This window comes from Dasypus novemcinctus, chromosome 18 (genome assembly GCF_030445035.2).
Source record: "Dasypus novemcinctus isolate mDasNov1 chromosome 18, mDasNov1.1.hap2, whole genome shotgun sequence".
Classification (NCBI taxonomy): Eukaryota; Metazoa; Chordata; class Mammalia; order Cingulata; family Dasypodidae; genus Dasypus; species Dasypus novemcinctus.
In genome coordinates, this window is record NC_080690.1 from 39,620,529 (window position 1) to 39,630,577 (window position 10,049).

The window sequence follows — 10,049 nt, forward strand, 5'->3', positions numbered from 1 at the left end:
GGCTGTTAAGGCTGGTGCCTTAGGCTGGTGACTCGGAGGAATAGGCCATCATTTTCATAAAATATGGCAATCATGAGATACCATGGCCAGGCTGTGCTCACAGCTGCAAGGGAATAAAAAGGATGAGCTTTTCATTCCCTGACAGATGTGGGAAACTGGACGTTTCCCACATGGGATGAGATGAGAACTGAGAGGTGCTCCCAGCTCTGGAAAGATGGCCAGACCAGGGTCACATCCTCCACCACCCCACCTGCCTTGCGCATTTGCTGGCCACTTAGCACAGAGAGTGGGCTGTGAGCAATCAGCGCCGGCATCCCCCGGGACCTTGTTAGAAATTCAGAATCTCAGGCCCTGCCCTTGACTTTCCAATTTAGAAGCATCATTCTAACAAAGCCCCCAGGTGCTTTGTGAGTGCCTTGAAGTTTGAGGCAGTGCTCTAGAATAACAGGACAAGGACACTGGCATGAGTCAGCACATTAGGGTGTGCCCCAATGCAGTGCAGCATCCCTGCCCTTGCTGGATTAATTCACTCGACAAATATTTATTGACTGCCACGTGCTGGGCAGGTTCTAAGTGCTGGGATACAGTACTGAACAGAACAGATGCAGTGCCCTGCCCTTGTGGAGCTGACAATCTGGCGGCCCACCCTTTCTCCCCCCTGCCCCTGATGACCACACAGGTCATCCACGAAGGCGCTGGGTTTTCGCAGGAGGAAAATGAGGCTCCACCAGGTTAACAGACTCAGGTAAAACCCCTCTGTTAATAAACACAAAAGGTTTGTAACTCAGGCATCCTTTTCCCAAACCCTGGTTCTCTCTCCTATATCTATACTACTCCCCAACCATAATAAGGTCAAAAAGAAGAAACAAATCAGCCAACAGAGGTTTCTGCCTAATTTGCTGGACTGGGGTTAGCGTTGCTCAAACCCCTCCATCAGTCCCATCAGTTTCAAACCAAAGCCATTTAAAGACCACCCATAAAAAATACAAAGCAATCACAGCTCTTGAGACTTTGAGTCTGTATCTCTCCATCAGCTGAAATCAAAATTGGAAGTCCAAATTATGTCCCTGCTGTGAACTCCAAAGTCCTGCCCCTTCCTCACCTGGGCTTCCTAAAACTTGAAAACTTGAAAACTTTTTTATTGTCATTTAGTTTTGTTATATATCCCATGAAGATGTAGATAAGACCTGATGTAAGCCACCCAGTAGCTCCAAAACTGAGATTCTGGGGAAATTCCTTAGAACCCCAGGTTTCTCTTTTATATAATGGGAAAAATAAAAACCAATTCACAGAATTCCTGAGGGAATTCATAAGCAGTGCCCTGTCTGATTCCTGGTTAGTATGCAACAGCGACAGCTGCCTTCTCCCTCCTTTTCTTTCCTGAGAACATCCCAGGGGTCTGAGGGCTGATGGAACCTGATGAGTCTTTCTAGGTATTCTCCAACACATCAGGGATCCTTGACCAGAGTGTATGTAGGGAGCAAAGCCCCATGTAAATGCACAGGAGTCCAACAATTTCCTGAAAGTAAGCTCGCTGCCATCTTTGACATGTAGTTTGGAGATGGGCTTTCTGTGATGCAAGAACACAGCTCTGAAACTCTCCAGCAGGGGAGCGGGGCTGTGAAAGTCAGAGTAGGGACCCCCGACAATCTTTGTGGTTCACCTTCACAGAACTCCTCACTGCATGAGCTTTAAATCACCCCCACGATAGAAGCTGACAGTCCCAGACATCCATTTTCCCAGCCTGCCTTGCAGCTATGGAGTGCCCACCCACCAGTCAAATGCACCTGGCCAAAATTTTGACTCAGGAGCTAGGGTCTATGAAGAATCGACTCTGCTGTGCCCAGAGCTGGGGTGCTCAGCTCCCATGGGTACAGAAGTTGTGACAGTTTCCGGTGGCAATAATGACAGCTCTTCAGGCCTCTTCTGGGGAGTGAATCTGGACAGGCTGAGCTTGATTTTCTGGCCATCCTGAAGAATCCATGAGCTCCCCAAGTCCTTTGGTTGGTGATTTCTCTATTTAAACAGTTTCTGTTGCTGAAACTAAGCCCTCTGGGAACTTCCCTCAATTTAATTCCTACACATAAACTAAACTTGTGGAAAGAAGGAAGTGCAAACTGACAGGGAAATCCCACCACTGACCAGCCTCACTGTGTCCACTCAAGAGCTTCTCAAAATGAGGTCTTCTGGCCACAGGTGTCACAGCCACCACTTCTAGGGTATCACCAAAAAGGCAGATTCCTGGCCTTGCTCTGCAGATGCTGAATTTGGTACTGAAGTTGAGAAATAGGTGTTTTTAGCAAGTTTTCCCACCCATAATTATGCTCACTGAAGTGTGAGACCCACTGGTCTAGGGAACTTCCTAAACCTTTCCTCATAGGCAATTACAGCACTTGAATGGCTCCATGGGATAAAAGGGGGGGAAGCTCCTGTGATCAGAGGCACCTGGGCCTGGAGGGCTCTGGCTGCACAGGCCCCACCCAGTTGGCCTGAGCATTAAGGGGAACCCATATCTCATTCACCTATTCCCCTCTTGAGGCACCTGGCCATGAGGTTCTGGTCTATTCCAGGGCTTCTCAAAGTGTGGCCATGGACCAGTGTGGTCTGTGACACATAACTACACACACACAGAGTAAGCATTTAGAACCTCCTCTGGCAGTTTGCCAGAATAATTTTACATACACCAAAGATTTTGTGACTCTGTTTTTCCTTTCTTGTTTTCCTACTAATATATTCTTTTTTTTTTTTTAAAGGTTTATTTGTATATTTCCCCTCTCCCCCTCTTCCCACCCGACTGTTTTTGCTGTCTGTGTTGTCTTCTCATTTTCTTTCCTCTAGAATTCACCAGATTTGATCCTGGAGACTCCTGATGTGGAGAGAGGTTCCCTGTCAATTGTGCCACCTCAGTTCCTGGTTTCTGCTGTGCTTTACCTTGACTCTCCCCTTGTATCTCTTTTTTGTTGAGTCATCATCTTGCTGTGTGACTCACTTGTGCAGGCACTGGCTCACCACGCAGGCACTCATGCAGGCACTGGATCACTGTGTGGGCACACTTTCTCTTCTTTTCATCAGGAGGCCCCAGGAATCGAACCCAGGTCCTCCCATATGGTAGGCAGAAGCGCTATAACTTGAGCCACATCCACTTTTCAATAATATATTCTTATTGTATTTTACCACAAAGTATTTGTCATGATGGATTAAGAGGGGGAAAATGGGCCTTCACCACAGATAGTCTATGACTATAAAATTCAGTCAGCAAGGTGTAAGTCAGTTTTTGGGGTTCTTTGTCAAGCCCAGCCTCAGTTCCTGAAACCCCACAGTTGTACCCATCAGTCAAAGCTATGGTTTACCCACCTGCCATGGGCAGAGCCTCTAATTCTGAGACTAGAATAGAACCTGATATTCAAAGGTCTTTGTGTTTCTTGGCCTTTTTTGTTTCCAGGCAGAATAATACATAGAGTCACTACTACTCAAAACACAAGAAAATCTTCATGTTTTTCCAAGGGCCAATGTTGGTGGTTTAGTGCCAATCCTAATCCAACCTCACCCTGGCCAATAACTGTCTCCAGATCAAATGTGATCAAGCCCCAGAGGACTGTTTTGGGTTCAAATGTTTAAATAAGGGGGTGGTCATTTCCATTTCCTTCAAAATTCTTTATGCATAGCATATCCATTCCCAACATTTTTTGACATGAGAAACCTAATTTCTGTCAACTTTACTGCAATATAATTCGTAGTCGAAGTAAGCTAAACTGCATATTTAAGGTATATGATTATGATCAGGCTCGAAATATGTATATATCATGAAACAATCACCACAACCATGATAAAAAAAATTTCCATCACCCCCAAAAGCTTCCTATATCCCTTCCTCCCTTCCATCCTCAGGCACTCAGTTCTTCTTTGTCACTTTAAATTACTTTGCTTTCTCTAGAATTTTATATAAATGAAACTATACACTGTGTATTCTTTTTTGTTGCTTCTTTCACCAAGCATTAATGCTTTTGAGACTCCTCCAGGTCATTGCAAATATAAGTAGATCATTTTTATTGCTGAATAATATTCTACTGCACACAAAGAAATTCCACAATTTCTTTAGCCATTCAACTTGAAAAACTAATTTTTATAAAGGAAATTCGATTTCCCTAATCCTCTTGAAAATATAATCACAAGATGAGAGGGGAAAAAAGGAAGAAAAAGGAGGAAACTTCTCCAAGCTCATTCCTGCCTCAGGAATGCAGATTTGCACTTGCTGTTTCCCTTGGTCTGAAAACCTCTTAGCCCAAAATCTCAACATACCTAATGCCTTCTCAACATTCACATCTCAACTCACAAGCCATTTCTTCAGAAGCTTCCCTGCATGCCCCGTTTTCCTCTGCATGCCACCAGCCAAGGGCCTTCTATCACACCATGCGGTTCCTGTGCCCTAAAGTTTACTGAATAGGTTTGCTTTTTCTTTGTCAACCCCTGCACGGGAATGGGGGTGCCAGAAGAGTAGGGGCTTTGTCTATCGTGTTCACCCTTACATAGTCCATGCCCAAACCAATGCCTGACACTGAGTGAGTGCCCAATCCATGCTGGTTAAGTGAAGGTATATATGAAAGAATGAATGGTAAACTGATGGGGCACTATAGATTGAATTGCATTTTTTAAAGTCATAAAGCTTTTGGCTTTGAAAACCTCAGTATTCTCTGATATAGTAGAGCCATTCCAGAGGCCACCCACCAACACTGAGGACCACTCTATAGCTCAGACCAGAGGCCAGGAGGGGAGCTGCTGGGAACAGGCCAGATGGAGCAGCAGCAACACAGAAGCTTCCTAACGCCATGGTGAGGACACCAGCCTCGGCCTCTCCCCACCGCCCTGGCTGGCTCCAGAGCCCCTACAAATCATCTGGAATGCTAAATCATGTTTAAATCCCTCTGATTGTGACCACGGGGAACTATGAAGGACACTCACGCATAATTTACATACTGCCAAGCTCCTAGGAGCCTGTAAATAAAGCCCCAGAGGGCCCCCGGGCACTGTTTTTGAGGAGAAGGACATCAAGTGACAGATTAACTTGTGTCTGCTCTCCCAGCACTAGGGAAAAGGAAACCTCATCCTCTACTCGCTGACATCTGTGAAATGTCTTAAACTACATTTCCTGTCAGATGCTTCCCTGAGAAGCAGTTATTACATTGAAAACAGTACACATGTGCTATTGCCGCTCCCATTTTACACAGCTTCATTGCTAACAGGTATTTTTTTTATCAAACTTTCATTCATTTTCCAGATTCTAACCATAAAAAGTCTTTTCATGTCAAAGCACTGGAGAGGGGTTTTCAGAAGAGCACTTTGCATTCTGCCAGTAAACGTTCAATTACATTTGGTCACAACATGGTTATAATACTAATAACGAGTTGGTCAAGGCAGCCACCATGAGAGGGTCTGAATCACAACCCTATGGACACACACCTCTGAGGACTGGACAGGCTGATACCAGGATTTTCCATCTGAACCATTAGATTTCACCACAGAATGCTCTGCTGGAATGACTGTAATCCATTTTTATAATCTGAAAAATGGGAAGCAAAAAGCCAGAAAAGTAAAGCCCAGCACACTGTAAGTGGCTTATATTTTTCAGGGACCCAAAGAAAAGCAGCACATGCTTTTTTTGTTTTGTACACAACTCTGAATAGTCTATACAGTCAAAAAAGCAAATATGTAAGCCAAATGAAATCACCAGGTGAACACAAGCTGGCACCTGAGTAGCAGGTCACCTCCAGTTCCACCACTGTTCCTGAACTTTCCAGAAGCACAAAGATGATCTGGCCCTGGCCCAAGTGACCCAATGCACAAGGAGGCTTTAGCTCACACACAACCTGCTCTAGTCTCAAATGTCTTTATTTATTTGGACTTCCCTGTTAGAATACTCCAAATTCCCTAAGATCAAGCATTACTTTTCCCTTTGTTCCTATACTGTTCTTCCCACCCCCCAACACTGAGCCAGGCAAAAACACTCTCCCAGGAAATAATCTGATCGATTAATTGCCTGTAAGCAAGAAAGGGACGACAACAACGTTTGTTTCTCAGTTGGATCCCCCATTCTAGCACATTATTCTGTAGAGTAAATGAATAAATGGATGATGGATGGATGGATGGAGAATAATATTTTATCCATATTATATAATTCAATCCTCACACTACCTCTACAAGGTAATAACAGTAATAGTTAGCACTAATATTGTCTAATTATATCCCAGCCACTATTCTGAAGTCTTCATCCATATTAACTCTTTTAAGTCTCAAGAACCCAATGGAGTAAGAACTATTACTATCCCCATTTAACATATGAAGAAACAGTTGGAGGCATCACACCGCTAATCGGAGGCAAAGCTGATCTCTTGCTAGATGCTCTGAAACACTATGTTTCCTCCCCATCACTTATATTTTACAGAGCAAGAAGCTCAAAGCAGTAATATTAATTTGAGCAAGACCACCAGCCACAGGGGTACAAACCCAGGGCTGTGTTTCCAGGATGTTCTGTTGAATGACAGAACCAGGATGTGAATCCAGGCAGCCTAACTCTGAGCCCACACTCTCAGTCCCCAAGTAGGACATGTGGACTAAAGCTGGTCCATTGCAAATATTTGAGATCAATAAAAGAGAGATTGTTTTGTCAGATTGTTTTGTCGAGGGGGCTGAGATAATAGGCTCTGGTTTTATCAGAACTATTCTCCCAAACTGGAGGTGCTATGGGGTCCGGGAAAGGAAAACAACAAAAACAAACAAACAAACAAAAACCAGCCTGGAAAACACAGGTTCTATCACAGCTCTCTCGATATCATTTTTGTTTGGGTTGAAGGAGTGAATTGCTGGTATTTCCCTGGTCTGGTTCCCTGGCCATCCATTGTTGCTGAGCAAAGGCCACAGTGAGGTCTGAGCATGTCCTTCTAGGGAACTGGATTTTACAACAGGTTATGTCAAAGAATCTGGGAGGGAGAGGGAAAGGGGAATCCAAGATGAAAAAGTGGAGGCCAGGGCAGAATGAGAACGGAAGAGGAAGAAAAAGTCAGAGCTGCCTCCTAACATTAATGAAGGGTTGGGGAGGAGGCCCGAAGGGGGAAATGATGGGTGGTTTGGGGATTATGACTTTCAAAGATAAATGCTTCTGTTCCGGGAAGGCACAAGAAAGCAGGCGACGCAGGTTGAAATTGGGAACTTCTACGAATTCTCTTAAATTTAAAACTCCAACATTAAAGTTGGAGAGAGCAGCGTTGTTTCTATGGCTGGAGAGATGAAGATGAAAATCGAGAGGAAGAAACTATAGTGAGATCATCGAGGAAACGTAGTCAAGCTGGGGAAGGGCAAAGAGAGAAGAGAATGGGGGGGCTGGCTCCCCATTTTTGTTGTTTTGCACCTTCTTACTCTCCACACATATGGTGCTGGACAGACAAGCACGCAGGTTTGAACTGAAATGGTGGCACAGGGTTGATGAACTGAAGTTTACTGTGGGGATGAGGTAAAGCCACAACTCTGATTCAAACTGTAGCTCCACGTAGAAACACCTTTCTGCCTCTGAAATAAGCTGCCTCAAGGGTGGGTAGAGAGAAAACCAGAGCAACATTCCCAAAGAGAGGCATACCCCCAACCCTTAGGGACGCTTTCGTAAATGCCCACTATTGTAAGCAAAAGGGCAGCATTGCTCAGGGCTGGGCCAGGCAGTCAAGCACCAGTTCTGAACCCCCAGCGAACCATTTGATTTCTACCAAACAGAAACTAAAAGGTGCTTTCCAGGGAGAAACCGACACTCGGCAAGGTTTCACTGCACGCAGGTTTTTAAAAATAACCAAGATGGGCATCTCTTTGAGAATTTTTTTCTTGTTATTTATAAATGAGAAGTGGCAGAGTAGAATTTTGTTAAGTTGGTTGCAAGAGATTTGCTGAGTTAGTTCATCCCAGGCCCACAGGGGACTTTTAAAGGATAGTCTTTATGAATGAAAATGAGTTTCCATCAGACCCCCCATCATCCCCAAATGCACACACTCAGAAGACAGGAATCCACAAACCTTACACTTATTCCCAACATTAGACATACAAGAAAGTATAACTGTCCACTGGATTCTCTCTCTCTCTCTCTTTCTCTTTCTCGTATATATATATATATTTCACGCTCAAAAAACCACAAAGGCATTTTAACCAAAAGGAAACAAAGGTTTTCTTTTTATAAATTCGATTAATCTTTTCCACTTTTTCTACCTCGAGATATTTCCTTTGGGAGGAATTTTCTTTCCGGAGACCTCTTGGTGAGGCACTGCTGCATGCGGGGCACGGGGAATTTAAGTACAAGGAGTTCAGTGTGGACGGAAAATTTAAAAATCTCGGGCACTTGCAGTCGCCAGAGAAGTCATTTTCGAAATGCCGGTTTGGGGATGAGTGGCCCTGCAAAGAAAAAAAGACGGAAGTTTGCCGCGGGCAGACAGCGTAGGACCTGGGGTTGCGGTGCGTGCGGGTGGTTACTGCCGCTGATTTCCCGGGGGAGTCGGCGCCGGGGCGCCTGGTCCCCGCGCTGCGCCCGGCGCCCGTCTGGTGATAGCCCTGGGCGTGGGCGGCGGGAGTCCCCTAGAAAGTGCGCCTTGCCGCTGCCAGAACTCAGCTGCTGCAGAGACCGCGCCCTAGGCGCATCGCGAAGATGCCGCCGAAGCACGGGGATGGGGGTGGAGGCACCGGACACCCCGGGGACACCCGGGAGCCTGTTCCGCCAGGCCTGGGGTTCGAGGCCGCACAGGTAGCGGAAATGAGAATTAGGATTTGGGCTGCAGCAGTTCGGTTAGGGAAGGTGTTTCTGAAACTCCCGGTGAAGCCAAGTCCCGGGCTTGAAAAAGAACCGAACCTAACTTGCGTTTTCCAAACTTCTCTTTGCTTTTGGCCATTTTTCTTGACACCGGGGGGTCAAGACACACACACACCCCCCCCCCCCATACACACACACCCTACTTCTCCCACCACTCTAGACCCAACCTCAGGAGCAAACCCTAAGGGGTAGGGTACAAGCCACCTCAACCCTTCCCCCCGCCAACTTTCAGACAAGGAAAATGCAAATAAGCCCCGGGTGGTTAATGCGGGTGCATTCAGGCGCCCCCATCCCAACACACACACACACACACACACACACACACAGGCACGCACACGCGCGCGCGCGCACACACACACACACTTCACTCCCAGCTCCGTCCCACCCACCTCCGCGGAGGGGAGGGACTGGGAACCTGATCCCCCGGCTCCGGCCCCGAACGTTTCCCCATCAATAATGTTGATAACATCGATGTGCCTCCTCCCCCGCCTTTTCACCGCTTTTTGCTTGGTGTAAGAAAACGAAACCTCCTCGACTGCCCTCCTAGCCTCGGCCGGGGGCCAGCGGGGCCTGGGCCTGGGGCTGAGGAAGCTGGGGTGAGGGCCGAGCGCTTGGGGGCGTCCTCCAGTTCCGGGGGAGGGAGCCGGGCTCTTGCCGGCGGATCCAAAATGAGGGTCTGGGGCTCTGGCCAGGCCTCAAGCCAGGCGCCGTCCTGGCCCCGTCCCAGACGCGGGGTCAGATTGGGCCAAATTAAGGCACTTTCGCGGGAAGAAGAACCAGGCCTCGGAATGGGAAGCCTCAAAAACCTCTTCCCTTCTTAGGATCGTAGATGAAGCGAAGAGGCCCGGAACCCCCTTCGTTGGCAATGGAGTTGTGGCCTTCGGAACAGCCCTTCGGCCTGGCCAACCCACCAAGGACTCTCTGGGCCTTGGGAAAACTGAGGGGGCGTGTTAGCGGCAGCGCAGGTATCAAGCCCCCAGATGGGAGTTTGCAAAAGTCGCCAAAAGCCTTCCCCGGATTCTGTTCTTCTCCACCCGTGAGGTCACGACCCCGGCGCAGCCGCTACCTACGGGTCACCCGCGTTCCCCAACGCGGATCAGGAGCGAAATGCCAGGCTCCCTCAAGGAAACCGCAAGCCCCGAGCCCCGTCACCCCGATTCCGCCATCTCCTGCCCCCACCCAAGGACGGGATTGTACGACCCCCTGTAGAGCC

General features: G+C 47.3%; 1 long non-coding RNA gene across 5 annotated transcripts in view; it reads right to left on the reverse strand.

The window, feature by feature from the left end:
• Positions 1-10,049, reverse strand: part of LOC101423978 (uncharacterized) — a 73,404-nt gene that overhangs the window by 60,557 nt on the left and 2,798 nt on the right. For 4 of the 5 annotated variants that reach the window (XR_011646305.1, XR_011646306.1, XR_011646307.1 and 1 more), the window contains exon 2: positions 8,242-8,424. This is a non-coding gene — a long non-coding RNA (uncharacterized lncRNA). Of the gene's footprint in view, positions 1-8,241; positions 8,425-10,049 lie in introns of those variants that run through there. The other variant, XR_188722.5, reaches the window with a different exon arrangement.